This window comes from Malania oleifera, chromosome 6, assembly GCF_029873635.1.
Source record: "Malania oleifera isolate guangnan ecotype guangnan chromosome 6, ASM2987363v1, whole genome shotgun sequence".
In the NCBI taxonomy this organism is placed as follows: Eukaryota; Viridiplantae; Streptophyta; class Magnoliopsida; order Santalales; family Ximeniaceae; genus Malania; species Malania oleifera.
The window spans coordinates 33,133,750-33,140,589 of NC_080422.1; the positions used below are offsets into that span (position 1 = coordinate 33,133,750).

Genomic DNA, 6,840 nt, shown 5'->3' on the forward strand with positions numbered 1-6,840 from the left:
TGCCAAAGCGCTACTTATTGTATTTTGTGATTGATTACTTTGAGTTATTAAAGTGTTGAATCTTGAAAGCATTGCTGGAATCAATCTAACTTGTGTATCTTGTTTCGATCATTTTGGTTGAATTGAATTGTTAGAAAAATATATGAAAATCTACAAAGTATTCAAGTTACCATACTAACACTTATTTATAAAGGTTTATAACTTAATTAATTTTCCGCTGAACGTGTGATTATAAACCAATTTTTGTTTGTGTTGTGTTAAGCATTGGTTTGTGGTTTGGATAATTAACTAAGCCTTGCTGGGTATTAGCTGAATCAACAAAAGGTTAAGAATTCATAAACGGAATTAAAAGAAAATTTTAATAAATCAATTCAGCCCCCTTCTTGGGACAATTCTTTAACTTTCACTCAGGTTGGCCAAATTTTTACCACAATTAATTAGTGTAAATTAGGGTTAGTTTCTTAAACTCATTTAAAACTTTTTTAATAATTCATTGTATGTCCCAAAAGGTTATAATTTTGGTCTCCTCTATATATATGGGTTCATTTGCAAAAATTAAGAGAGATTAGCATATTTAATTAGCCGAAATCCTCTGTATTTTCAAGATCATATTTTTCATACTACAAAGCCCAAACACTTGTTGCTTGTTATTCCTTTGACAAATCCAACTTCCTAAGAGTGTTATTGAGTGATTCATATTGCTAAAACTCTCCTTGTTATAGATTGCTTGTTCTTTTTGTTGAGAGTCGTTAGCTAAGGTTTTTCCCCCGATTTAATCAATAAATCTTTATATGGAAAAACCCTTATAGCTAGTGAGTCTTTGCATCTTTATTGCAAGACTCATAAAGCTTTGATTTTTTATTTGCAAAATATTTTTCACAAGCTTACATATTGTTTAATATCTCTTGAGCTATTATTGTTCGGAAAATCTTATTTAAGAGATTTTGATTATTCTTATAGGAACACTTTGAAACTTGCTATGATTGATTTACATTGATACTCTGTTTCAAAGATTGTGTGGAAATACACTCTAGGTCTTGATTGCATATCTATATCAGATTGAGTGTTAAGCACACATTATTAGCAATGAGCATATTTACTATCATCTGTGCTTGCATATTATTTGGATTGTATTATGGTACATATTTGCTTGATTAGAAGCACTTTATTTGTACGCAAAAATTACTGATTATTGTATTCTAGGCTTGGGTCTGAAGAGGGAGACTCGCCCTTGTAAAAATCCCAGACTGACTTTGACATGGTTAGGAAAGTTAGGTGCACCAGGTGTAGTTGTAGTTTGAGGTCAGCCCTGTTAATTGACCTGGTTGTATTAGGTGTCACTCCACCCGTGAAGTGAGCCTGTAGTGGAATCTTTGTGCTTGTGAGCCAAGGCAAGGACGTAGGCAGTATTGGCCAAATCTCGATAACATATCTGGTGTTGATTCTATTTTCCGCAATTTACTTTATGTACCTGTATGTTTATGTTTATTGATTAAATATATGATTAGGATTGTGAATTGATTATGTGCCACAATTGTGTAATTATGCATTTAATTTCATGCATTCAAGATCATAATTTTAATTAAAATGTCCAATTTTGTCTAATAGTTTAATCATTGAGCTCACCCGATAATTTTAAGATAATTACCCTATTTGTTGCCAAACATTTATGGACATTTGTGTTTGATTATTGCAGGATAGTTTTTTTGAACATTAAAATTTGAAATTAGAATGTACATGGGTCATAAGCATGAAAAGGTGTCGTGTATATGAGGCAGAGTCCAAATCGAAACCGTAAGCATCCGGGATTTTCATGAACATTTAAAGGATAATTTTCGGAAGCGGAGTCATGCACGCAAAGAGAGGCCGTTTTCGATACTACTTCGTAATCTATGTGTAACGCTCTCATCCAACCTCCAATTTAGATGATTCAAATGTTGTAGAAGCTAAGAGAACCCTTTACAACTTTCATGTTTTGAAGTTTGAGAAATACTGGCTGCATCAAGATTGAAATCGGATGTGACGTTACCATACGCTGTTTTTATGGACTATTTCGGCATTACTTTGTAATATGAGTGTAAATTTCTCATCCAAACTCCGATCGAGATAATTTAAAATGTTGTGGAAATCCAAGAAAAAGCTCTACAACTTTTATGTTTTCAGTTTTGAGAGATACAGCTGTAGGAGGGTCGAAATCGTGCTTGAAAGTGGAGGGCAAACCCTGTGCCTTTGAAAAAAGAAAAGAAAAGAAAAGAAAAAGTATGATGTAACCAGGCCATGCAGCCGGGTCCTCTTGGTGGGGTGCTGGGTGAGATGCACACGGATAGGAGGGGGAGAAAACACAAAGAAACACAAAGAAAAGGAATTGAAAAGTCAAAGAAAAGGAATTGAAAAAGTAAAAGGAAAAAGGAGGCCAATTAGGTTTTCTTGGAGGGGGGAATAGACAAGGAAAATATAGAAGACACAGGAGGGTTTTCTTGGGGGGAGGCCATGAGCAAGAAAAGATTTTTCAAGGCTTTGAAGTTTATTCGGTTGCTAGGAGAGGCCGCACCACAAAATAGGAAAAAGGGGAGAAATTTTTCTTCTTTATTAAGGAGGTCGTGCGTAGGGTTTATGAGAGGAGGCCGCAAGAGGCAAAAGAAAAAAAAAGATTTGAAATTCTAATAGAAGGCCACATGCAGTGGAGGCCGGGGAGGAGATTCTCATCAGAGGGATTTCTTTAGAGGAACTTCTTGTGGGAGATTAAAGGAGAAAATTTTTCTTGAGGTTTTCTTCTAGCGACTGCGCAATTGAAATTCAACAAACACAGCAGCAAAGGAGACGTGACAGCACGCAGAAAATTAAAATCTTTTCCGAATCGGAAGGCGGCGAACAACGGCAGTGCCCGAGGTGTTCATGGTGAGCAACAATGGTGCTGCGAGTGTTGATTTTTCCTCTACTTTCCAAATAAAATAACGCATGGTGAAATCTTATATGTTTGATTTAATTTTTGGAATGAACTAATTTTTGTATTTTAGGAAAACGATGTAACCCAATTTTAAATTGTGCTTGCTATTTGATGCTAATTTGAAGTAGTTTCCCTTAATGTTTGTTTGAGTTATTCTGTACTTAATGCTTTTTATTAACTGACCATTAATTAAATGATATTATTCTTGTGATTTGCTACCAAAAGGGTTATAGGATAGATCTTGAATAATTAAGCGTAGGTAAATATAGAGATCGAAAGACTTGTATGAACCTACGTAGCATTAAAAATCAAGGGTCTTATTGCATTCTTGCGTTATTAATTTGCATAATCTTATGTTAAATAATAAACAAGAATAGGTTCAAATTGGCTATCCAAAGAGACTTTTGGAAAAATTGGAGATTTGTTAACAAACAGAGAATACGAATTTGAATTGGCTAGATGAGTAAAGCATAGTGAGAAACTAAGTGAAATCGATTTTCTAGAAGTTTTCACCATTAGTAATTTGATATGCGGCATCCAGTTTTAAATTCTCTTGAATAGTTTATTTAAAGTAGCTTTGTTTAAATTTCGTAGTCTAAAATTATTAATTTTTCTAAATAAAATCAAGGTTATTATAAATTCGGTACTTGGTAAAATTAAGACATCAATCCCTAAGGACGATACTCTACACATCATTATATTATAAAACTACGATAATGTGCACTTGCAGTTTGCATCGATTAAGTTTTTGGCACCATTGCCATGCATTGAGTTTTTCTTATTTTTTCCAATATCGATATAAAGTAATCTTGGTTTTAATTTAGAATTTTATTTTTATATTTTTATTTATTTTTATTTTTTGTATTTTTGGTGTGTTTTTTATGTTGCATGCGCAGTGCTAGAACACGTGACATTATTCCTTTTGATCCGGAGATTGAAAGAACACTTAGAGTACTAAGGAAAAAGAGGGTACTAGCCATAGAGAATGGACAAGATAATGCATAGCCACGCGCTTTGAAGGATTATGTACAGCAAGTTGTGAATGACAACTATTCGGGTATCAGACGTCAGCCCATTAATGCCAACAATTTTGAGGTCAACCCCGCATTGATCAGCATGGTGCAGCAAGCCCAATTCAGTGGATCACCACTTGATGATCCCAATATCCATTTGGTGATGTTTGTGGAAATTTGTGATACTGTGAAGATCAGTGGTGTTACTGGAGACGCCATTAGACTGGTATTATTCCCTTTCTTTTTGAGGGACAAAGCAAGAGGTTGGCTACAGTCTCTACAACCAGGGAGTATCACTAGTTGGCAGGACATGGCAGAAAAATTTCTTACTAAATTCTTTCCACCTTCAAAAACAGCTTAACTCAGGAATGAGATTGGTCAATTCAAGCAACATGATTTTGAATCACTCTATGAAGCATGGGAAAGGTATAAGGATTTGATTCGACGCTGCCCATAACATGGATTGCCGGATTGGTTGCAGAGTCAAATGTTTTATAATGGGTTAAATTGGCAAACGTGGACTTTAGTTGATGCTGCATCTAGGGGAACTTTGATGTCAAAGACACCTGAGGGTGCTATTGCTCTTTTGGAAGAAATGGCCTCAAATAACTATCAATGACCAATTGAAAGAACTATGGCTAAGAAAGTTGTTGGAATTCATGAATTGGAGCTGTTTGCTGCACTTTCAGCTCAAGTTGTTTCTCTATCTCATCAGATTTCGGCTTTGACCACCCAGAGGATACCACAAAGTGCAGAATATATGGAAGCTACAAGTAGGATAGATTCGAGCAATGGAGCGAGTCAAGAATAGGTTCAATACATCAACAATCAGAACTACAATTATTGTGGTGATCCTTTGCCACAATATTACCATCCAGGGCTTCCAAATCATAAGAATTTGTCTTATCAAAATACAAAGAATGTGCTGCAACCTCCTCAAGGATTTGATAGTCATCAAGATGAGAAGAAGATGTCACTTGAGGATGCCATGATATCTTTTGTTGAGGAGATAAAAGCAAGGTTTAAAAAGACAGATGCATGACTGGATAACATTGAGACTCATTGTAATAACATGGGAGCCGCCATGAAGAATCTTGAAATGCAAATTGGGCTACTGGCCACGACCATAAATTCCCAACAAAGAGGAACTTTTCCTAGCAACACCGAAGTGAATCCAAAGGAACAATGCAAGGCCATCACACTTAGGAGTGCAAGAGAAATTGAGAAATCACCATCAAAGGAAACCATGTCCACACCGACAGTTGAAAATAATGGCCAAGGTAAGAATAAAGTGGAAGAAAACGAGATTGTGGATGACACACCAAGAGATACAGACACACCTCCAGCAATTTCATTTCCAGGCAATCCTCCCATTCTCTCTACTCCACTTCCTTATCCTCAACGTTTTCAAAAACAAAAATTAGATAAGCAATTTTCTAAGTTTTGGACATTTTAAAGAAAATTCACACAAATATTCCTTTTGCAGTTGCCTTGGAACAAATGCCAAATTATGTCAAATTTATGAAGGACATCATTTCCAAGAAAAGAAGGTTGGAGGAGTTCAAAACAGTGAAGCTTACCGAGGAGTGCAATGTTATTCTTCAAAAGAAACTGCCTCAAAAATTAAAAGATCCAAGGAGTTTTACTTTGCCTTGCATTATTGGAAATTCATTTTTTGATAAAGTTTTATGTGATCTTGCTGCTAGCATTAATCTTATGCCACTTTCTGTTTGCAGGAAATTGGGACTTGGAGAGATGAAACAAACAACCATTTCTTTGCAACTAGCAGATTGATCCATCAAGTATCCACATGGAATCATAGAAGACGTATTGGTAAAAGTGGAAAATTTTATTTTTCCTGCTAATTTTGTGGTGTTAGATATGGAGGAAGACCAAGAAGTTCCACTAATTCTTGGTTGACCATTCTTGACCACTGGAAGGGCTTTAATTGATGTTCAAAAGGATGAGTTAACATTAAGAGTGGACAAGGAAGAGGTTATGTTCAACATCTACCAAGAAATGAGATTCCTAGAAGATCCAAGCACTTGTTTTCGAGTAGATGTCATTTAGTAAGGTGTAGAAAAAGTCTTTCAAAAAGATGTACCAGCTGATCACCTAGAATGATCCTTGCAGCAGATTGTAACACAACAGTGTGTGGGGAAGCTAGAACCTATGGTAGCAAAGACAGATTCTATAATCTCTAAAGAAAAGATGCAGCAACCTATATCTCCAGAGTTGAAACAATTCCCTGAGCATCTTCGTTATGCGTTCTTAGGTGATGCGTATGGAAATGCAAAAATCTACAAAGAGCAGACAAAGAAGTGGCATGAAAAACAGATTTTTAGGCATGAGTTTGCTCCAGGACAACGGGTTCTACTCTTCAAGTCACGATTAAAACTCTTCCCAGGTAAGTTAAGGTCAAGATGGACAGGTCCTTATACAATTGACAAAGTTTTCCCTTTTGGAGCAATAGACTTGAAGGACAAGATAAGGAACATATTCAGAGCGAATGGTCAGAGATTGAAGCACTATTATGGAGAACAAATGAAGAGGAATTGTGCATTTATTCCTCTTGGAGATCCTGGTTGATGAAGATTTAAACGTCTGGATGGAGACATAAAAACAAGCGCTTATGGGAGGCAACCCAAAGAGTGTTTCTTTTTTTTATTTTATCTTTATTACTTTATTTATTTATCTATTCACTTTTGAATAATTTAGATTTTTGATGCAGGTTTATTTGGCACAAGTACATCGCTGAAAAATTTAGTTCCTCGACAGATTCACCAAAAAGCCAGGGAAGTTTCTTCCTTTTCTTCATTATTTCTCATTTTTGAACAACATTGAAAAAAAAATGTGTGAATAGGATGATTAGGCCTTGCG

At 35.6% G+C, this 6,840-nt stretch overlaps 1 non-coding gene across 1 annotated transcript; it reads right to left on the reverse strand.

The window, feature by feature from the left end:
* Window positions 1-4,318: 4,318 nt before the first annotated feature.
* LOC131158961 (small nucleolar RNA R71) lies at window positions 4,319-4,425 on the reverse strand. Its single transcript, XR_009137578.1, has one exon. It is a non-coding gene; the product is annotated as a small nucleolar RNA R71 (small nucleolar RNA).
* Between the last annotated feature and the right edge of the window lie 2,415 nt (window positions 4,426-6,840).